The sequence below is a fragment of the Anomalospiza imberbis genome, chromosome 8 (genome assembly GCF_031753505.1).
Source record: "Anomalospiza imberbis isolate Cuckoo-Finch-1a 21T00152 chromosome 8, ASM3175350v1, whole genome shotgun sequence".
In the NCBI taxonomy this organism is placed as follows: Eukaryota; Metazoa; Chordata; class Aves; order Passeriformes; family Viduidae; genus Anomalospiza; species Anomalospiza imberbis.
The window spans coordinates 3,727,271-3,750,743 of NC_089688.1; the positions used below are offsets into that span (position 1 = coordinate 3,727,271).

Sequence of the window (23,473 nt, forward strand, 5' to 3'; positions counted from 1 at the left end):
GTTGGGCCATGGTTATGAGAGCTCATTTTGGTTTATCATTCTGTGTGCTCTCAATTATTAACACAATAAACCCAAAGAAAAACTCTGTTCTTTGCAAAACTCTACTGGAGAGACCCATCTTTTGAGTATTACTGAGAGGTGTTTTCTCAAAAATCAAATAAATGCTGTCCTCCTTCCATTAATTCCTCTTCCCTTCTTTGCTTGGGCTCTTGCTCTTTGAGCTGGTAGTGACAAAAACCAGAGCTTTGAGTCAGGAGCTGAAGTAGAAATTTCTCAGCAAGCAGAATACTGAATTTAGAGCTTCTTTGCTTTTAGTAAGTCTAATAAACTTTTTTTTCCCCTTTTTTAAATATTTTTTTTGTGTGTTCTGGAGTGACTTTAGCCACAGTCTGTGTCCTGCTGGCCAAATTTCCACCTCTAGGGATATGAGGGCCCCTGGCTCAGGCTTTCAGGCACTGTCCCCACCACATCCTATTCTTCAAAACACTTTGTTTCTCTGGCTTCACCCTGCCTGTGCTGTTCCTTCAGCCCTCTGAGAACACCCCTTGATTCCTTTGTGTTCAAAAAGTAGCAAGAAAACTGCTCAACTTTTCCTTATTAACTCAAATGGGTCAAGAGATGCCCTAAACCTTGAGCAACACCAAAAAATATCCCTTACATCTGTGCTTTGAAGGTGGGAAGGAATGTATTTGTGCTGTGACAAGTACCCATCAGGGGCTGAAATTGCTGGCAGCATTAAACATCCCTGCTATGCCCACCTCCAGCAGGAATATTCCTCCAGGCTGTGAGCCTGGGAATGAAAAAGGGGGAAGAGCCTTAAACTACTCCACACTGGAACTCTCAGCTCTGCAGGGAAAACAATTGTGAGAGGAAAATAAATTTATTTATTGGATATATTCCCTTTCCTGGGAGAAATTTTTCTGCTCTGAGAGGGGTTCAATGGATTAATTGTCTTCAAACTGAGAGTTTTTAGAGCCAAAACAAGGTCTTGTAAATTAACCATAAATGAGTCTGCTACCTCCATTTTTTTTTTTTCATTGAGGGGGAAAAAACCTAAACATTTCCCTGGATGTGTTTAAAAACAGACTGGATGTGGCACTGGGTGCCAGGGTTTAGTTGAGGTGTTGGGGCTGGGTTGGACTCGATGATCTTGGAGGTCTCTTCCAACCCAGTGATTCTGTGAATTCTGAGAATTTTCCAATTTGCAGGTTTGCGTTTGCTGACTTTGCAACATTCCTAAAATTTTGCTGAAAGCACTTAAAAATGTGGCAGCCTGGAGAGGTGTTTTCAGAGAGCTCCACCTCGGATCTGGGCGGTGTTGACAGGCTGGAGCTGTGCGTGGGTGCTGCCTCACACTGATGAGGATAAATGTGATATCCCACCTCCGACCCCAAATGCTTCCTCTGGCTGAGGCACACAGCTGCAGCCTGTCAGCTTGGATTAGGGCAGGAAGATCCTGGGGAGAAATCAGGTGGCAAGGTCCAGGTTTGAGGCTCTCCTGTGAATAAATGGATATTTTTAGAATAACATTTAGAATAGAGGTTTTTTTAGGTTTTTTTAGACACTTTAGTCATAGGTATAAAGAGTCCTCCCTTAGGGTTGGTGCCATTCCCATGGAGCATGGAAGAAATAATTCAGTGACACAGGGGGAAGGGGGAATTCCTTGGATTAACTCTTCTGTGGCTCGTGGCTTTGCATTGGCAGTGGGTGCTGCACGTGAATTCTGAGGCTGCAGCCCTGCACACACCTGGAGAACCTGAGGGAAGAAAGATCCCCTGGGTGCTCCTGCTTCTACAGGCATAGAGAGGGAAGAAGCAGCTTTTTGAGAACCAGCCCCTGTTTTAGTAATTTTCCCTCTGCTTTTAAATTTCCTATTATTTTTGTCTTCAGTCATGGGGATTTGCCTTTTATTTTCAAAGGTGACTTTGTCTCTTGCTTACTTCTTGGTAGCTCCCTCAAAGGAAGGATCTAACTGATTTCCCATGGGAATATGGGTTTCTGGGAGTCTTGGGAAGCAGTGTGTTCCTAGAAACTGTGGGATGTGCCGGGACATGGAGCTGGGGGTTGATAAGGGAACACAAACAAGGTTTGTGTGGCTGTTTGAAGTACAGAGACAAATGGGAGTCCTTCCATGGGGTGAAATGCTCCTCTGGGAGGCTCAGGGGTTTTTCCTGTTGAATCCAAAGCAAAGCAGCCACATGGATGTTGGCTGAGTTCCCCCAGGCATCACCTCAGTGCCTGCACAGCCTCTGCCCAAAGGATTCATGCTCAGTGTGTTAGCACTGCCACTTCTCACTTCCAGTATCTCCCTTTTCCCTCCTGTTGGCTTTTCCCACCTGGGCAGTTCCCTGCTTTGCTCTTGGGTGCTCCTGCAGTCAACCCCCGTGCTGAGTTCAGTCTTTGTGTCACCTCCCTGTGGCCCTTCTCGCCTGTCTTTTTGTGGATCTGATTTAACAGGACTAATTCCCTTGGAGGGTCTCGTGGGTCAGATCCTCCTTCTCACAGGGAAAGGGCTTGGTGGGACTGATAATTTAAAATGAACAAATTGTGGAGAACAGGGTTTGGATTTTGGATTTAAGGAGTGTAAATGATCTGAGGGATGGAGCAGCTCTGCTGGGAGAGCTGGGGGTGTTCACCTGGAAAAGGCTCCAGGGAGACCTCAGAGCTCATTCCTATGCCTCCAGGAATAGGAAGGGGCTCCAGGAGAGCTGGAGAGGGATTTGGGACAAAGGATGGAGGGACAGGACACAGGGAATGGCTTCCACTGCCAGAGGGCAGGGATGGATGGGATTTTGGGAAGGAATTGTTCCCTGGGAGGGTGGGCAGGCCCTGGCACAGATTTGGCTGAGGTCTGTGTGTGCTGGGTGCTTGGGGTCACTGTCATGCTCTGGGATCACACCTGAAGAGATGGAGCTGAGCCCCTGCAGGTGGGATTTTCCTGGCTGCACATTGTGGTTCGTCCTGTGTGCCCAAATATGGCCCTTGCTAGGCTTCCTCTGGGAAATTCCTTCCTCTATGGTGGGAAGCTTTGAGTGCTTTTTCCAAGTATATTCCTGATAACATTGCTAATTCCCACCTCTCTGCATCTCCCAGGGGCACTGTGGAAGGTGATGACAACAGCATCCATTGCAGTAAGGGCTTTTCCAACACAATCAAGGCTGTTTTGCTTCCAGGACTTGTTCTGCCTCTCAGAGCAGGTGTTTTGGGCCCTACCTGAGCCTCTGAACCTCCTCTGGAGGGGTCTGGATCTGCTGTCCCAAGCAGATGTCCAAGACAGCATCTCACTGCACAGGTGCTGGCTCTGGAGATTGGGGTGCGTTCACTCAGTTTCTGGAGGAGCTCGGTGTCTGGGTTTGAACAGCCAGGTGTCTGCTTAGGAAGGCAGGAGACTCCCTTGAAATGGAAAATGTAAACCCCCTCTGTCTGAATTATTATAATTTTGAAATTAAGGAGCTCTCAGGTAAAGATATGGAATAGGAATAACAGTTCTTTACTAGGAAAATAAAAAATACAAATGCAATAGTACAAAAAATCCCCCAGCAAAACCAAACCACTGCCAGAGTCAGAGCAGGCCCTGGCAGCCTGTGGGTCAGGGTGGTGGCAGCAGTCCCATCCCATGGTGGCTCAGCCCTCCTGCAGTGCCAGCTGTGGCTCTGCTGGAGCAGGGATCCTGGACAAGGGTGGTTTTCCTCTGAAGCTCCAGGGCTGCTGGGGATGGGCCTGGGCTCCCTCTGGGAATGCAGTGGGGAAGAAAGCTGCTCCTCTGGGAATGCAGTGGGCAAAGGCTGCTGTGGTGTTCCCAAAGTCAGATTGTATCCAGGTAGGAATGCTTGGCTCCTCCCCCTGGGTGGAGCATCTCCCCATGGGATGATGGAATTTTCTCAGCCATGCAGGGACACTCACTGGCCATGAACAGCAGAGATCTCCTGGAGGGAGGATTGGTTGTGGAAGAGATAAAGAAAACTGCCCAATGAACAGGGGATAACTGCCCCACCTCTGACAGATGGTGATGGAATACACAGCCCCTTTTCCAACCTCACTCAGTGTGGCAAGGAATCAATTAGAAATGATGGCAATGTCAGAATTTCTGCACAGCCTGCCAATAAATCACTGTTCTCCAAGGAGTCTGCCTTTCCCAGGACTTCCCATGGGGTTTGGGAAAATGTCCTGTGGCAGCAGCTTCTTCTTTGCTCTCCTGTTTCATGCTTTCATCTGCTTTTGTATTGTTCATTTTTGTTTCCTTCATCCTGGTATTGCAGGGTTGGGCTGGAGTCAGACCAACCTGGCCTTGGGCACTGCCAGGGATCCAGGGGCAGCCACAGCTGCTCTGGGCACCCTGTGCCAGGGCCTGCCCACCCTCCCAGGGAACAATTCCTAATTCCCAATATCCCATCCATCCCTGCCCTCTGGCATGGCTTTTTCCTCTGCAGGCTTCATGGGTTTCCTGCCTCTTGGAGAAATTGGGTTGTCCTGCCATACCTGGGGCAATGGAATGCAAATCTTCCACTGTTATCAGCTCGTTATTTTAATTTTACCGTGTCTTAATAATTAACTCTTCCAACAGTATTATTTACCCATATTAGTGATGGGGAATTAAGCATTTCTTGTACTTATTTCATGAAATGTTCATGAGATGAAATGGGATATGAAAGGATGGTTGGGCTTATGACAGATGTAGTTTGATATTCTGGATGCGGCAGTTATTTTCTAAAGCTGCAGAACTAAACCTTAGCACTTAAAATGCAATAAGAAAAAATGGTGAAGTCATCCCTTTTCAGCAAGGAAAACCTAACCTTTTGTTAACTAAACCAATATTTGGTAGGGAGGAGAAGAAAATAGAATCCCGGCTGGGACTGATGACTTCAGACTTCCCAAATTTGTGGAGGTGTTGCTACCAGCAGAGGTGAGGAGGGACTGGAGGGTGTTTGATGATTTTTACAGATATAAATCCACCAAAGAGCAATGTCTGGTGTCTCTGTCCTCAGCCAGGCCCTGCTGCCAGCACAAATTCTTGTTGGAATTGGATGAGAGGAGCCTGCTGGCAGGTTCTTCTGCAGGGCTGTAGAAGTTTGAGTGTCAAGCTGACCTGAGAATTCCTTTCATTTTCCCAGTGAAGGCCCGGCTTTCTTTGGGATCTGCTCCTATTCATAGTTATTTACTCCTCTTGCCATTACTCTAATTGTTACCTGAGCCTCTCTGAGCCTTTCTGCAGTGTGGTACTGACACAAAACTGGGGCAGCCTTGGCAAAAGCTGAAAGAATCCATTGCTGGGGAGGAGAACTTGGAGTTTATCAAACAGATAAATCATTCTGTAAATGCTTTCCTACAACCTGCTTCATCCCCAGGCAGGCAGATATCCATCTTCCCCTCTCCAGGGAAAACAGTGGATAGGTGTAACCTCTTCCAAAACAGTTCCCACTGCATGACAAATGTAATTATAATGGATTTTCCCCCCACATAAGCTCATAGCTGATGTGCCGTTTATTTCTGTACTGCTCAGCAGTTATTCGAAGGCTGCTTTGTGGTGAAGGGGGTTTTATTTACCAAAGAAATTGGGGAGATAAAGCCTCATTCATTTTATTAATAATAGCAGCTGGAAAGGGAGGCACAAATGCCTTTCTTGTCCCCCCTGCTGTTCCGTGACTCCCTTTTGTTGCAGCTCCCACATGTGAAATGTGAAATAAAAGGACTTTTCAGCCCAGCAGTGAACATGGAGGATTCTGACCTTTGGTTGTGCCCCTTCAACTCCAGGGCTTTGTAACTCAGGCTGTGTGTCCAGATAGAAAAATACCAGTGTTAGAATCCAAACTATCATTAAAGGACCAGTAAAGGGAAGGCTCCCTTTGGGTGCGCTCCACTGGCTTTGGATTCCTTGTTTGCTTGGGAAACTCATCTAGAAAAATAATCAGACCAATGGAGCTCTGTGCCCTTTGTTCCTGCTCTTGGTTGTGGGGAGACAGCTCAAAATCACCAATTTTGGGAAGGGGAAGGAGAGAGAGGCTGGGTCAGAATTGTACAAATACAGCCTGAGCTGAAAGGGATCCCATCAGGATCAGCTCCTGCTTCTTCTGGAATCCTGTAGAGTTTCCTGCAGAAGCTCATCCCGAAGAGTTGCTGAGTAGTGACTTCATCATTGCTATTCCAGGCAGGAATGGGTGAAATGGGGGAAACCATTCCTCTTGGTCCCAGGGAACTTTTCCATGTTCCTTAAACACTTCATCTTGGTTGAACATCTCTTCACCCCAGGGGAAGCTCATGAGAACATTTCCTGCATTTTCTTCTCTTTTTTTTTTGGTGGGAAAAACCTCCTGTGGATTTTTGTGGCCAAGGCTTTGTGCAGCCCAGAAGTTTGAAAGAGACAGGTCTGAGAGTAAATACAAACAAAAGGCTAAAACTGGGAGGGGTGGGGGGAGATGTTTGTGTTGCATCATTTGGCAAAGTTTTCTGATTTTTCCTGTGCTTTGATGTGCAGGGGTCCTGATCTGCAACTTCTTTGCAGCTCTGGCAGATGGGTTTGGGGGAAAAATGAGAATTCTGCTCTTAGGAAACAAATCAAAATGTCAGATCAATGTTTACACTGTATTTATCTAAAATAATGGAAATTACAGTGTATCCCAGCAGCTGCTGCTCTCGCACATCCAGGCACAGATGATAATTAAATGCAATCAGAACACGTTGGATTTAAGATGGAAAAACTAATAAAAATAAGATGTTTGCCATCCTTGTGCTAAATATTTTCATAACCTCTTGGTTCTGACTGCAAAAGCTATTTTGTGGAGCTACCAGAAGATGAAATAACAGTGGGTGAGCTTTCTCATATTCTAAACAGCAGCAGCAGCTGGGATTTGAGATGCTGCAGATCTGGAAAAGCAATAATCCTGGGATGGTTCTGCAGCCCCATCCTTCCAGAGGAGCTCCACAAGGGACTCTTTATCACTGGTGAAACTCTGTAAACTCTTATCTTGGAGTAGGAGGTAACTTGAAGTCATTTTCTGCCTGGATTGTGGGGCTCTTTTTTTATTTTTAGTAGTAGTGATGTATAACTTCACAGGCTTCCTAAAGTTAATTGTATTTTTTGCTGCTTGTTGTTTTTCTGCACCCAGCTCTTTCTTCTCATTACATTTTTGGGGGGATGGAGAGGTCCAGGAGCTTTTGTTTATAACTATGTGAAATCTGACTGAAATGAGGGGTTTTTCCTCCCAGAGTTTTCAGCCCAAAACCCTGTGTTCTTTTGCCCTGTTCTCTTGTGACAGTTATTCCCCTCAGAAAAGGGAAGTCCAGTTGTAATGTGGATTAAAGATGTGCAGTGGGGAGTGAGGAGCTGCTATGGCAAAGCCCTGCTGCCTTTGGGATCATGGGACAAGTCAGGGGGGAAGGGACATCTGGTGCCACATCCCTGCTCCAGCAGGGTCATCCCAGAGCACCTGGCACAGGATTGTGTCTATTGAAAATGGTGAATAACTTAGGAATTTACTGCAGGAGTCCCTGCAAAAAATGTTCCTAAGGATTATGGAACCATTTGTGCCCCTAAACCTGTAACACATGGTGGGGGGGGGCGGGGGGGGGGGGAATGAGGTAAGCTTTAAAGTTCCTCCCCACCCAAACTTTAGGATTGATTTTGCAGAAGTAAGATGGAAAACTGACATCACCTGAAATTTAAGTTTTCCATTGATCCCTGGAGGTTTGTAATAACCCATGGGGTAAAAATTCCACAGTGGCTGAGGAAAATTCCCAAGTGTCAGGTCCCAGGATAAAGTTTTTTTGGAGCCAACTGGTCAATGTGCCCTGGAAATGAAGACCAGCTCCAGAGATCTCCATTTAACACTGCACTCCTGGGTTTAGATTTGGACTGAATAAATCCATGGAAGATCTGGGGGTTTTTTAAGCAAATAATGTTTTTGTTCCTGGTTGGTACAAGATAAGAGAAGGCGATGTCCTTGGGAATGTTCATCTGGAGGGAACAAGTGGACCTGCTGCATGATGAATGAAAAGAAAGGAAGTTTATTTTCTGCTTTCCACCAGCAGCCTCTGCTTATTATCATTTGTCAACTCTCTCCAGGACATTGTTTTCCTTCTTGGAAAAACCAGGCCTTTTGCACAGACCCCACTTGGCTGAACATATTTAACACTGCAGAGCCTATTTAACACTGCAGAACTTACTTTGCTCATCGTTGCTGCTGGGAGGATCATTTATTTCCTGCTTTTGTGCTCTGTTGACTGGAACAAAAACCATTTGGGTTTCAGCTTTGGGTGGTTGGTTGGGAAGATCAAGGGGATGGGGAATGCTGAGAAGTCCCAACAGCTTCTTGTGCTGCTTTGCCTTTTAAATTTTAGTGGTAATCTCAGTTTTCTGTCTTTGGTAAAATAAATCCTAGATGCCAGAATGGTTTGGGCTGGGAGGGACCTTAAAGAACATCTCATTCCCTGCCATGGGCAGGGACACCTTCCACTGTCCCAGGCTGCTCCAACCTGCCCTCGAACACTTCCAGGGAAGCCTCTGATTTAGCTGACAGAAAAAGCAGGGTTGGAACTCTTTATTCCTCTTCCTGGTCCCCAGATTTGCTTCCCAGTTCCACAGCTGGGTGATTTCCATGTGTTAGCATTCTGAGCCAGGTCCTTGGGTGACACAAACCAGCACAGCTCCATCTGTCACAGAGCTGCTGTCTCCATGCTCTGTTTAATGTCGTTATTTACCAGAGGAAGATGAGCAGTAAGTGAAACCTTTCCTTCGTGCTCTGGCCTCAAACAAGGCAGGCTGAAATAGAGAATGAGAGCTGGGGCCAAAGCCGAACATAAAATCCCACAGTAAATGAAAGCTGATGGGAGGCAATGGAGTGTGGAATGGGATATGGATTTTGGGACTTCCACTGAGGACTGATTGGTGCTGATCGGGCCAAGGCAGGAAGGAGTGTGGGAAGGGACCTCAAAGGGACACCTTTCACTGTCCCAGGTTGCTCCAAGCCCTGTCCAGCCTGGCCTTGGGCAGTGCCAGAGATCCAGGGGCAGCCACAGCTGCTCTGGGCACCCTGTGCCAGGGCCTGCCCACCCTCCCAGGGAACAATTCCTGATTCCCAATATCCCATCCATCCCTGCCCTCTGGCAGTGGGAAGCCATTCCCCTTTGTCACTCCATCCCTTGTACAGAGTCTCTCTCCATGTTTCCTGCAGCTCCTTTAGGCACTGCAAGGCCACAATTTGGTCACCCCAAAGTATCTCCAGGTCAACAATCCCTGCTCTCCCAGCAGAGCTGCTCCATCCTTCTGCTCATCCTGGTGCCTCCCCTGGACTCTCTCCAGCAGCTCCAGGTCCCTCCTGTGCTGGGCCCCATGGAAAGGATAAATCCCATTCCTTAGGGTTACTGATGTCTAAACAGGTTAAGGGTTAAAATCTCTTGCTGGGCTTTTGTTCCCCCTGACTAAGTGATGAAAATGATCTGTTTCCTAATACAGTTTTAATTTTCTGAGCCCTACTAGTCAGAATTGGCACTCAGGAGGCGTTTCCAGAGCTGTGCATTGTGCTGCAGCACACAGCAAAAAGAGGTGCTGGAGATTTATTTCCCTGTCTGGAGATGAGTTATAAGTACATTCACCACATTATGCAGATCAGCTGTCAGACTGTGGGATATCTGCATCAGGAATTGCTCTGATGCCAGAATAGAAATCAGGGAGTATTCACTCCAATATTCCAGATTAGTGATTTTAAGAGCTCCATAAGGAGTGGAAAGATTCACGGTTTTTAAAAGCTCAGAATAAACAAGTTAATGCAGTGACAGTGCTGTGGGAGTGACGAGCATCAGTGTTAGGGTTTCTCAGAGTCCTGTCAGACTGATTTGGATTGTCCTGTGTTTATTCAGGGTGTTGTTCCCTATCATGGGCAGGTCCTGGCACAGGTTGCCAGAGAAGTTGTGGATTCCCAATCCCTGCAAGTGTCCAAGGCCAGTCTGGACAAAGCTTTAAAGCTCATCCAATTCCACCTTCTGCCATGGGCAGGTTGCTTTGTGTTGTGGAGAAGGAGAATAGGGAATGGAAATGTGCTAGGGTGAGGGGGTTTCCACCATCTGGGAATTAGGAGTCACCAGCAGACCCAAACAGACAAGTCCTAAGAGCAAGAAAATGTTGTGTTGTTTTGTTTTGGTTTTTTTTTTTTTCCTCCTCAGTGGTGAAAGACAAGATGCAAATTTGACATAAATAATTCCTAAGGAAATGCAGACAGTTTTACATTTCAATTATGATTCCCTTCCTAAGGGAATGTGTAATTTTATTAATTTGATGTAGCTATTTCCTTCCATGGCATTTGTTCTGTCAGCTTTGCTATGTGCAGGATATTTGGAATATATCCCTGATGGCTTGTGAGACCTTGTGCTCGCTCATCCCTGGATGCCCTTCCTGATTCCTGGAAAGATTTGAAGCATGGAAAAGGTACCCTTTAAAGAACCAGAAGGGTTCACTGAATCTTGGTGTGCATTAAGAGCTACAGTGTTTCTTCTGAAAGAAATGCTTTCCCAACATCCCTGCTCTGGTTCAGCCTAGTGATTACCACAAAAACCTGGCCAGAACAGGTTGGGAGCAGCTGCAAACGGAACTGTTCAACATCACAGATTCATATCAGGCTCTAATGAGGCAAAAATTAGCTCTCCCCATGGCAGATGATTGCTAATGTGCTGGAATATTGCTGCTGCTGCTGCCTCCAGCCTGCTTGGAATTCTAACATCATCCCCTCACACAGGCAGCACGGGGAGCTGGGAGCACACCCTGCTTCTCCTTGTGGGGCTCAAGGTCTTCAGGACATCAAAGCTGGGCAGAGAAAAGAGAACTGGGTTTGTAAATGACTGAGTTTTCCCCAAATCAGGCACTGCTGCCTCATGTCACAGGCTCCAGTGGTTCAGTCCAATTCCCTGAGTGCTTTTACAGGGAATTGCACCTTCCCTGTTCCCAGTGGTGAGTTGGGCACAAATGTTTGCTGGGATGCCTTGGTGTTTCCTGGAGGAATGGACACCACAGCTCCTCCTCAGGGCTTTCCGTCACAAAAACAGCCTGAAAACTGGTCTGTGCTGGGAGAAAACAATGCCTAAATTTATTATCTGGTGAAGAAATGAATTAGTTTGTTGATGAAGGTGATTAAAGCAGTGTCTCAGCTTTTTCCTTGCTTGTTCTGTGGTGGGAAGGGATGTTCAGGTAGAACATCTGGCTGGGAAAGCCTCAAGTCATCCAACAGAGAAGCTGAGTGATTTTTTCCTCCAGCTCATATTGGATAGGGCTAAAAGTCCCAGTCATGGGAAGTCTGGAGAGTTTCTGATGGAGTATTGAGAACACTTGCACCCCTCAGGCCTCCGTGGCTGACTAATGGCATCATGAAAAACCAAAAGGAAACAACTGGGACACAAGGGATCTTCCTGATAAGTGGGAATATAAACACTGTGCTTCTGTTACACTCTTAGAAATGGTTCACTGTGTTCTTTTTTAACCGAACTTTCCCCCTTCCGTGCATGATTTAGGATTTGGGATTAAAACTTTGTCCTTTCCAGAGCTAAAGGCCACTTCTTGAAGCATAAGAAGTGCTTGCAGCTTGTCTTTGCTGTGGGAAGTTCAGCTCAGGAGGGACTCTGCCAGTTAAAAATATTGGTAATGGAGCTATTATCAAGGCTAAGTGCATTTGAAAATCCAAATGTGCCAGGCTGCTGTCCTGGAGAATATCTAGGTGGAAGCACCTCCAGCCCAACCATCACTGGGCACTTTCTTGTCTCTCTTCTTGTCACATGATCTCTCTGTGTCTTTGAAAAGATCTGTATTTTTCCCCTGCAGCCTTCCTGAACGACCTCCTGATCACAATTCCCCAAATTCCACAAATCACCCCGTCCTTCCTGTGTGGTTTGTCTTGATCTCAAGATACATCCCAAATTTCTTTATGTGATCAGGGATTGCTTTGTTGAGCACTTTCCCTATACAGTAACTCAAGTACTGCGTGTGGAAATGAAATTATTTTAGCTGACAAAATGAGGGTTTTTTTGTGGTCTTTACCAAAGTTAGACCTAATTCTTACAGGGGAAGAGCAGCCAGATTCTCTTGTTGACAAGCTTTAACAAAGGTCTTGCAGGAGGTTTTTTTTTTCCCAATCCTTCCAATTTTCTTCCTTCTGTCATTGTTACAAGTCACCCCCTGAGCTGTTGTTGCTAAGCTGCCCTAAGAATTTGCATTCCCAGGCAGTCTGAAACTCTCCTAATTTCAAGAATAACCTCAGCAAGAAGCAATTCCATAACCTAAAACGTGGGCTGCAAACAGCCACTGGTGTGTTTGGCCTATTATTCGTGCCAGGGAACAGCTCCTTGGGCTGCTGTGCAATCCAGAGGAATCTGTTTTAGAGGATGTGTGGAATTCTCCCCTCAGCTCCGTTGAGCAGGTTAATAACCTCAAAAATGGTTTTGTTTCACAGCCAACACTGCCAAGGCTCCCAGGGAGGTGAGGGGAGGGGAATGCTGGCCTCAGGAAAAGGTAGTTTAGGTTTGTCTTTCAAAAGAGATCAATTCCTGCACTGTGGGAACCTGGGGAATGGAGTAACAGCTTGTGGGATTTGTGTCTCAGTGAATGGGAAAAAACGATCAGCAAACAGATAAAGCTGTTGAGGAAAAGCAGCACAGACAAAAAGAGTTTTATTGACTGCTGGAATGGAATGGCAGAATGGTCGTGCTAATAAAGTCATTTTACCTGCTTGGGTCAGAAATGAAGGCAGGGCTTGGAGGAGGAGAAATTCCCTGTTAGAGGAAGCATGGGGCTGAAGTCTGTGCTCTGTGTGGATGCCCAGCTTTGGGATGAGCTGTAAACCTGCCCAAACCATGGAGTGAACCCTGAGCAGGGTGAAAGAGGAGCACTCAGTGCTGTGAACAAGCCAGTATTACCTTGTCAAGCAGGTTGAGCCTGAGTCTGACAGGATTCATCAGAGTGACAAAATCTGAATTATTCTCTTTTTTTTTGTGGGTCTCCTCAACACTCTCAGCCTGGAAAAGCACAGCACATTCCTAAAGAGCTGGGTTTCACTTCCAAAGGAACAAAACAAATCCCAATTGTCCTGGCTGGGAAGAGACATTTTTTTTTAGAAGCCCTCAGGTTCCATGCAGACATTAATTATGAATTAATCTGCTCAGGTGATCAGTATTCAAAACAGCTGTTCCCAGCAGTTTGCACACCAGCAATTAGGCAGTGGCTCCCTTTGTTGAATATTCCTAAGTGAATCCATATTGGGCAGTTCCATAATCATCAGTAACCCAGGGACAAACCATTCTGTTTGTTTTGGTGTGCTTTACTGGCCAAACCCTGCAGAAGGGACCTGTGGCTAAAGGCTTTATTGTACTTCCAAGTCTGATTTGCTTGGAAACAAATCCCATTTTCTGCTCTGGACTTGCAGTCCATTATCTTGGCTTCCTTTTCTGTGTGAGGGACTGTGGGCCAGGTGGTGTTTGTAGGACATATGGGTGCTGGAACACCCCCCTGACAGTGTCCTGCTTTTCACCTTCATCCTTCCTTCCCAATCCATTCCCTTATGGCTCTTCACTTGCTGGGTCTCACCTGGGGTGTAACTCCTGAGGAGATGCAGGTTCTGGTTTTCCTCAGCACACAAGCAGATGCCAACATCTGCCTCCCTTTTTGGATACACCAATATTTTACATGATTGCTGTTCCAAGTTCGGGGAGATCACTCAGCACCTCATTTATTTCAGACCCAGTCTGCCATCCCCTCCTCAGATGAATTACATTTGCCCACAGGAGTCCCTTTTCCCTCAGCCTGAAAACATTTCTGTCATTCTTGATCTGTTTCATAATTTTCAGTGGGTGACGAAACAGCCCTTTAATTTAGGGGGAGAAAATACAGGTGCAGAAAGGCATTTTCTCTTCTCCCAGCTATTTGGGGATGATACAGGCTTTGAAAATATTGGCAGGCTTAAAAATGCCTCCATCTTTCATGTGTAGGAAAGAAAACCTGTCTGTGACCTTTCAAGTGCCTTTGTTTACTTTTTGGAAGGTACTTCAAAGAAAAAGCAAGATTTAAGAGGAATTTGCTACTTAATGGGTTGATAAAGTATCCAGTAAGGTGAGACTGCTGCTTTCCCAGCCCAAAATAAATCACAGCACACACCAGCCTTGCACCTGAAAAGCTCTGGAGAGCAGCTATGAAAAAATATGTCTTGGTGGGTGATTGTTTTGGGCCGTCTGGTGACGTCCCCAAGTCATGACTGTGTCCTTTCAAGCATGGCAGCCACGTCACTGCTGTGATTCATCCCAGAGCCTCCAATGTTTCTGGCTAACATGGGCATGGCTTGTTTTCCCGACATCAGGGTAATTTGTAGAGGTGTTTAATAGCTGATTCAGTTCTGATTTGGCAGCAATTGCAGCCTTTAAGACATTCAGGATTGCTGGGTTTGTGTCCTTTCAACAAAAAACGCCCCGAACAAAACCAACCCCCCAAAACTTGTGGCAAGAGTGTTTATGAGCTGCTGTTTTTAAATGGATCTGTGCATTGAATATGGTCTAGCAGAAAATTTGTGCTTTGCTTGTGTGTGACAGAGATAAAGCAGTGAGGCATTATTGGGCTGTTTATTATGGGTTTGTTTTTCTGGAAGATGCTCATTTTCAGCTTCTCAGAAACCATGGGCTCCTCTCTTGCGTATTAACTGAAACCGAGTGGATTTTTGCTGCCAGCAGGGAGGCTGCTGAGCTGCCTGCAGGTCTTGGGGGGAGACATGGCAAACATCTCATCCTTGCGGAGATCACTTTGGCTGGAGGTCCTTGAGGAGGGCAGATGAAGCTGTGATCATGTTTGTACAATGAAGTCCTTATCCCCTTTCTTTATTGCTCTTAAATACCCATGACTTTGGAAGCATCATTTGGAGAAATACTTGGCTACTGATCTGGACATGAGGCAAGAAGGTCAACATTCCTGCCAAACAGCTTCCCAGCATCCCTCAAAAAGGGAGGAGCTGGAGTTTCTTTCTCAGCATCCCTCAAAAAGGGAGGAGCTGGTGTTTCCTGCAGCACTTTGGATGTGTGTCCTGTCTGGAGAGCTTGATGGCATCTCCAGGCCGTGCTGGGCAGCTCTGGGGAAGGGCTGGGGCAGCGCAGTTGCACATCCCAGACATGGAGAACTCACTGCCCCTGGATCCCTGGCAGTGTCCAAGGCCAGGTTTGACAGGGCTTGGAGCAACCTGGGATAGTGGAAGGTGTCCCTGCCATGGCAGGGCTGGGGATAGAATGGACTTTGAAATCTCTTCCAAACCATTCTGGGATTTTCTCCTAATTGTATCATTCTGTACCAGGTTTGTTAAAAGTGACTGGAATTTGGAAGGAGGAGTGTCAGGAATGCATTTGGGGCAAACAGCTTGAGTACAGTCAGAAGTCAGCAGAGTTGATATGCCGAGTTCATCAGCAGAGCTGGGCAGCTGGAAAACCTTGGCTTTGCCAGGAATGAAATCCACACTTTCATACAGAAGCAGAGCAAGGAGCTCTGTGATCTTGCTTATTGTGCCAACTTCTATTTTAACTTCCCTCTGAGTTATCCCAAGTGCTGATGGAACTGGGCGTTGTCACCCGAAGTCATGGGACACTTGTGCCAGGTGCCTTTGCTGCACTCAGGGACAAAGTGTGGGTTGTGGATCGTCCTCACACTGCTGTGAATAACACCTCCTGTGTTAAATCATATTTCACACTGTACTTGTGAAACCTCAGAGTTTCCAAACTTTGTGGCCAAGGCATCCAAGGAGCAATTTCTCCTTCCTTCCTACCGTTCCCAGCGGCTCTTTGGCACGCCGGCTGGCATCCCCTGAGCCAGCCAGCCCTTAGCATGCAGGGCCAGCAGTTGTGGCTGGAAATTGGTGTGTTCTTCACTCCTCGCAGCACTCAAGACAATGATCTCATCAAGCTCTGGGAGGATGGATGAGGCAGTGTGGAGAGATGGAGGCCAAAATAGCATCTTCATCCCGAAGGACACTCGGGAACAGACTGATAACCCTGGAGTGGGGAGAGCAGGGAGCTGAGCAGCTGGAGAGCTGCACTGCAGAGACTTTGCGCTGATGGAAGTCACCCATTTAGACTTATTTGGAGAGAAATGAGAGCCTTGCTAACTGCCTGAAGTCCATGTGTGGCTGGACGGTGCCCAGGCAGAAAGGGACCTGGGGATACTGGTCGAGCCGACTGACATGAGCCAGCAGTGTGCTCTGGTGGCCACGAAGGCCAATGGCTCCTGGCCTGGATCAGGAATGGTGTGGCCAGCAGGAGCAGGGAGGTCTCTCTGCCCCTCTACTCAGCACTGGTGAGTTCACACCTCGAGTGCTGTGTCCAGGTCTGGCCCCTCAGTTTGGGAAGGATGTTGAGATGCTGGAGCATGTCCAGAGGAGGAAATGAGGCTGGAGAGGGGCTGGGAACACAAATCCTGTGAGGAACCACTGAGGGAGCTGGGGGTGCTTAGCCTGGAGAAAAGGAGACTCAGACCTTATCTTGAAAGGTGGTTGTAATCAGGTGGGGTTGATCTCTTTCTCCAGAACAAGAGGATGCAGCCTTAAGCTGCACCAAGGAAAATACAGGTTGGATATCAGGAAAAAGTATTTTACAGAAAGGGTGACAAAGTTCTGGAATGGCCTGCTCACGGAGGCGGTGGAGTCACCATCCCTGGGTGTGTTTAAAAACAGACTGGATGTGGCACTGTGTGCCAGGGTTTAGTTGAGGTGTTGGGGCTGCGTTGGACTGGAAGATCTTGGAGGTCTCTTCCAACCCAGTGATTCTGTGAATTCTGAGAATTCTGTGAAGTGTTCCCAGTGAAAGGTGCACAGAAATTCCCTGTGTGGGGCACAGAGACAGTTTTCTAACTGGGATAAGCCCCAGGAGAGCCAGGGCATGGCCCCAGCCTTACACGTCACACCAGGTGTCTGGTGAAGCTTTCCATTAAATATTTAGTTCCTGATTATTTTGTAAAGTAGGCCTTTTGAAATCTCTGTCATCATGATTTGAACCAGGTTACTCAGTTTTTTGTCTGGTCTGACACCTCTTCTAATGAATTTTTTGTTGTAACTTGGTGTCCATGTGTTGAGTTTCATTGTCTTTGCACTAAGCTGCTGGTATTTGCATTTGAATTCCTTTCCCAGGTCTGTCCAAAGTTTCTAATTTTCAATTTCCCAATTCCTTTGCAGTAAGAGCTAGTCAGATGAATAAAAGATGAAAAATTTCCTGGCTGTTTCGTATCTTTACAGATACAGCATTTCTGAGCACTCAAAGAAAGGTCAGCAGTGCTTGTGCACCTTCATTTGCGCTCTTTAAACAACTCCAGAGTTCAGAAATAACAGGACAAGCACAAAGTAACTGCCAGTGCTGAGGACAGCTGGGAGTACCTAAAGAAGATCAGGAATTTGAGGGCAAGGATCACTCTTCTGTCCATGTATCAGTCTGGGGTGTTGTGTCCCACACAAACCCGAGTCAAAAAGCCTCTGCTTCTCTGAGTTCCAGAGGGTTTGAATGACAAGGACCCCTTTTGTTCCATTCCATTATGATCCTGTCAAACTAGGAGGAGGAAAGCCAAGGGAAGATACTGGTTGTGCTGAGTGAAATAATTTGTGCCACACTGCTCTGGTGCTTGCAGCTACACTCAGTAGCAGGATGCTCCAAGTGGGTATTTTGGTAATCTGTAGCAGAAGTGTTTGTTTAATTGGAGAAGCGAGACTACAATGCATCCTGGGGGATAAAAGAGGCTCTGCTGCCATCCTTCCCTGCCCAGGGAAGGCTGAGGGAGCTGGGGCTGCTCAGCCTGGAGAGGAGCCCCAGCTGAGAGGGGCCCTCAGGCCTGGCTGTCCCTGTGTGCAGGGAGGGGCAGAGCAGGGCCCAGGCTCTGCTCCGGGGCCAGCAATGGCACCAGAGCCACGGGCAGGGCCTGAGCCCAGCAATTCCCCCTGCACAGGAGGCACAACTTCTTCCCTGGGCAGAGCCCAGCCCTGAGCACATTGTGCACAGAGCCTGGGGGCTCTCCTCCCTGGGGCTGTGCAGAGCTGTGTGCACACAGGGCTGTGCCCTGAGCTCTGGGATGGCCCTGCTGGAGCAGGGAGGTGCCTCCAGGTGCCCATGAGCTCCTTCAGCCCCAGCCACCCTGGGATGCTCTGGCTGTGTTAGTGCCCAGGCTTTGCCAGGCTTTTGCCAGCACTGGGAATTTCCAGGAAATCCAGGCCAGCAGTAGGTAATTGAGGTGGTTAAGGAGCACAAATGGGGTCTCCAATGGCCAGAGGGGCTGTTTGGTGAGGGAGCTTTATGGATATGTCTCCCTCAAAGCTCCCATTACTTCTTGTATTCTTTCCCTTCGTTCCAAATAACTTCTCATCTGACTTCCTCAAGTAAAGGGTTGATTTAATCACTCCCCTCCCTGTTTCCACCTCCTGCACCAACTGAGGTTACCTATTACAGTCCTATTAAGTTCATCTTTTTAGAGCCTGTGTCTCCTACTTGGTTGTGCTGAGGCAAAGCTCAGTAATCCACAACTTAGTAGCTTCTTTCCCTTCCATGGAAAACTTAATTTCGAAATTAGGGAAAAGTTTTTCCCCCAGAGGGTGCTGGCACTGCCCAGGCTCCCCAGGGAATGGGCACAGCCCTGAGGCTGCCAGAGCTCCAGGAGGGTTTGGACACCGCTACGGGGATGCCCAGGGTGGGGTTGGATGATCCTTGGGGATCCCTTCCAGTGCAGGATATTCTGTGATCCCATAAGCAGAAGAAAGCATAGGAAGGAACAGAGAGATACTCTATATCCTCAGCTGACTTTTTAAAAAGCTTTTGGATCATCAGGTTCTGGTTATCCTGTTATTGTGGCTACAGTTTTTGTCCCCTTTAAAATTGGTTTCCTATCAGTAAATTTTATTTCCCCAGGGGATTTGTTTTTTCTAGGCTCTGGAATTTGTGAAAGGTGTGATTCCATGCAGTATGGATAGAACGTTCTTTTTACCTCTCCAGTTACCTTGTCCTGGAGAATTGGAGGGAACCGCGATGCACATCAAACAGTGCCTGCATTTTTGGTTTTCATCTTTGGCATTTGGATTTTCCCCAGGAATAAACAGAATAACCTTTGGGCTGTGAGTGGTTTTCTTTCTGAAATGAAAGCAGGCTCATTTTCCACAGGACCTAAAATCATTTCCCCACGAGTTCTAATTAAGCAGTGTTTGCACTTGAAATCAGGACTGTTGATAGGAAATTAATGTTTTCAAATGTGATTAAAAAGCAAATAGTTGAATATAATCTCTGCAAACTAATGAAAAAGAATAAAGCAGAATGGTTTAAACCAGCTTTGTTTACACTCCAGGATCACTCTGTGTGCACATTCACTGCTGGCTACACTTTTCCAAATCTAATTGCTCCTTTTTTTCCTGCTGGAATAGCTGATAATCAGATTTACGTGTGAAGAAACAGAATGTTTTATATAAAAAACTCCAAATTGTTTTATTTGTAAGAAGAATATCACCATGATGTTTTGCATTGGGTGTTTTAAGGGAAGCTGAGTGATTCCCACTTCCCCTGAAGCTCAGCCAGCTGCCTGAGTCTCCATCCCAGCCCTTGTCTTACCAGGGTTAATGTTCCAAGACCTTGCAAAGAAACTCCGCTGTTTCACTCACTCATTTTCCTCCCTTCCTGGAACAGAAGGAGCAGCACTTTGGCCCCTTGCAGGGTGAAACCAGAGCCCTGCTGCTCTCCTGCAGTTGACATTTTTGTTTGGGGAAAGGGTCACAGACCTCCAGTGTTTGCTGTGCTCCTCATCCTTCTGGGCTTTTTTTCACCTCCTGGCAAAGCCCAAGCCTCAAATCTGAGGTGGATGTGGGCAATGAGCTCAATGGCTCAGATTTTTAGGGGAATCTGGGGCACAGACTTATGCCTTTATTATCTTAGATTTATTTATTGGAGTGTGCTACATTCTCTGTCCTTGGGAGGAGTGAGGGTTATGGTTGCTGGAAAAGGCAAGAACAATCCTTGAGTGATATTGGTTACAGCAGGGTTTCCTTGCTGAGAGTTCATTTTCCTCCACAAAAGGAGTTTAATTCTCTCTCTTCGAAACCAATCTGCACTTGATGCCTCTTACTGGAAATAGGGAAGCAGCCAGCAAGTGGGAAGAGGGTATAACTCCAGTGGTAATACAGAGAAAATTAACTTTTTGTTGGGAATTGGCAGATAGTTCTGTTTTCTTCTGGAATTAAATAAAGTAGGAAAGGCCCCAGCAAGATGCTGCAGGTCCCCTGCAATTCTTACAATAACAGTGACCATCTGCGAGCTGTAAGGTTCCATAACAATAAATAATTAACTCCAGCAAATTAGCTCAAATTCTCATTCATCAGAACAACAGGGAAGAGAAGGGTTATTGAATAATCCTGAAATCAATGTTTTCTAGCATCCTTTGTGCAGGGGCATATTGTGAATTTGTTGGCTTTGATATTTTAAGCACAAAAAAATCCTTAGGTTTCCAAGCTCTAAAGGAAAAGTTGTTTTTGTCTCTTGCTTGCCTGGGGTGTGTGTGCCAGGTCATCAGGCACTGCTCTTCTCATCACCTCATTGAGTCAGTCCTTTCTGAAAAGGTTTCCTTGCACTCAGTTTTGGCTGGACTAATTCTCTGCTCCTCAGGATGTCTCCGTGCTGCCTCCTGACTGCTGAGCACAAGAAATGGCTCACGAGAGAGAGTCACTGACTCTGGGATGCCGGCAGCAGCCAGAGAGCTTCTGTAGGGATGTGCAGATCACAGAATCCCAGCATGGTTTGGGTGGGAGGGGACTTAAATCCCCTCCAGTGTCACCCCTGCCATGGGCAGGGACACCTTCCACTGTCCCAGGCTGCTCCCAGCCCCAATGTCCAACCTGGTCTTGGGCACTGCCAGGGATCCAGGGGCAGCCACAGCTGCTCTGGGCACCCTGTGCCAGGGCCTGCCCACCCTCCCAGGGAAAAATTCCTTCCCAAAACCTCAACCATCCTTGCCCTCTGGCAGTAGGAGGCCATTCCCTGTGTCCTGTCCCTCCATCCCTTGTCCCAAGTCTCTCCCTCTCTTTCCTGTAGCTCCTTCAGGCACTGGAAGGCCACAGTTGGGTCACCCCAAAGCTTCTCCTCTCCAGGGTAAGCAATCAGGATCATTGCAAGGCCAGGTTGGAAGGGACTTGGAGCAGCCTGGGATAGTGGAAGGTGTCCCTGCCCATGGCAGGGATGTCTGGATGGGCTTTCAATCCCTTCCCACCCAAACCATCCTGGGATTTCCTCTGCTGGTTCTTCATTAAGCAGTAACCTCTAAGTGCAAGTGGGAAAAAGGGAAAGATAATTTTAAAAATTCCCAGCAAAACACAATAAAAACAAGAAAATATTTGTTCTTCCAGAATTACAGGAGTGTTTGGATGTGTGTGGCAGAGAGAGCAAGAGCCAGGATTGGGTTGGAGGAGCAGGGGAAACTTGGCTGCAGGAAGGATGGCTGCTGCCCACAGAGGAGAGGCAGCGCTGGGGAGATCCCTTTGGGGCAGGCAATTCTTGCTGGGATGGCTGCTCTGGAATTCCTGCAGCCCCACTACCTGCCACAGTGATGTTTCCCAGAGCCCAGAGACTTGTTTGAACAGAGCAGGAGTATTTCCTGTGGGATTGATCTGGGAATGCTCAGGCAGCAAAGGGGCTGCTCTGCTTGGAGGTTTGCAGTCCTTCTGTTGGTGTATTGGGGAAAAATGAGGAGGAGCTGGACACAATCAGGCTGTGGCTGTGCTTTTCTGCCCAGCCCAGGTGTCGTTTTGGTAGCACAACTTCTGATTACCCTTCTATAAATCAGAATAATTAATTGTAGGTAAAATAATATTGGGGAAAATACTCAGCTCTTCTGTTAAAAAACTCCAAGGTCTTGCTCTGCTTATACCTCAGAAGAGTCAGAAACCCAGCAGGAATTGTGGCATTTCAGGTGATGATTGTGTCTGCATTGCACCAAATGGCAGCTTTAATTTCCTTGGATTTCTGCTTGCCCCAGGTATTAGATAGAATGAGAATTTGGATGTTTCCAAGTGGGGTTTGACTTTGGAATTTTCTTCATGGCCTTTTCTGTCTTGGAGGTCTGGTAATCTTCTTTTTTTTGGTGGGGGCAAAGATTTGAAAACCAGGCCTGGCAGTTGTGTGTGGTTTCTGACTGGGGGGGCAAGGCAGCTGTGGAGAAATGATGTGAGCATTGTATGGTGCCATTTTGCCCTCCTTTTCCTGGGTAAGAAGAGTTCTGTTGTGCTGTCAGGTTAAGAGATGTCCTGTGTAGGTGGTGGTATTGTTTGCTCTTGATTTGTGCAGCACTTCTAGGAATAAATATTAAAAATGTCTTTTTTTTCCCCCGCTGCTGCTGTGTACCACGAAATCCATGAAGTTCATCTTTCCCAGTGGCATCTTCCTTTAACCAGGAATTAAACTGCTTTGAAGTACTGGAATGTTACAAGGTTGCTAAGATGTGTTTTTAGAAATTCGTGCTTATATCTTCCTGTGTGACAGGGGGCTGCTGCTAAGAGCAGAAATGAAGAACCCAGCCCAATGTTTTTATTTGCACTGTGCGAGTAATGGTGATGTTTTGAGAGGTGATCACTTTTTCCCAAGGAGCTCTTTCCTGAGCCATCCTGACTCCAAACTCAGCCTGTGGCAGCTCTTGGGAAGAAAGGAGCCCTATCCCAGTGCAAACCAGAGCAGTGGGAGCGCCGTGAGAGCTCCTTGGGAAATGCTGATTTGTTTAGAACAGGAAGAGTGGGGGAGCTGCAAACAGAAAGCTCTTGCTGGCCCTCGCCAGCCAGCTCAGGGATGGGAGAACTCAACTCCCTTTGTGTCTGCAGGATCTTCTCAGGCCCCGTGGGGTGGCACTGGTGGCACCAGGCCTATTCCTGATGTGCCCCTTGCTCCTGGGAATGCTTCACTGCCATGAGCTGGGCTCCCATTGTGACTTCCAGGCTTTTTCTGGCCATGAGCAGCCTCAGGGCTGCTGTCCCTGAGGCAGGCAGGGTGGTGATGTCACAAAGGGGGTGACACTGGCGTGAGGCAGGGCTGTGATGTCACACGGTGTCCTGGTCCCAGCACTGTGACATCACTGGGCCATCCCCATCCAAGCTGGCCCCACAGAAGTCCCTGCTGAGTCTGGAAAGTGAAGAAACATAATGTTTTATATAAAAATCTCCAAATTGTTTTGTTTAAAAGAATACCACCATGATGTTTTGTCACTGAGTGTTTTAAAGGAAGCTGAGTGATTCCCACTTTCCCTGAAGCTCAGCCAGCTGCCTGAGTCTTCATCCTTGAAAAGTGGGCAAGGAGAGGGTGATCACTGCTGGGATGGGATGGGATGGGCAGGTGTTGATGGTCACCTCACAGACAGGGACAGAGACAATGTTCAGATGTTCAATGCATTCTTTGCCTCCATCTTCAACTTTGATCCCTGCATTGCCAGTGGAAAACATGGATTTTCCCATGGGACATTGCAGAGTCCTTGAGGAGG

At 47.2% G+C, this 23,473-nt stretch overlaps 1 protein-coding gene across 3 annotated transcripts in view; it reads left to right on the plus strand.

Annotated features, from left to right (window-relative positions):
* The window catches only part of PRKG1 (protein kinase cGMP-dependent 1), a 376,558-nt gene that overhangs the window by 70,312 nt on the left and 282,773 nt on the right, over positions 1–23,473 (plus strand). The window lies entirely within an intron of this gene.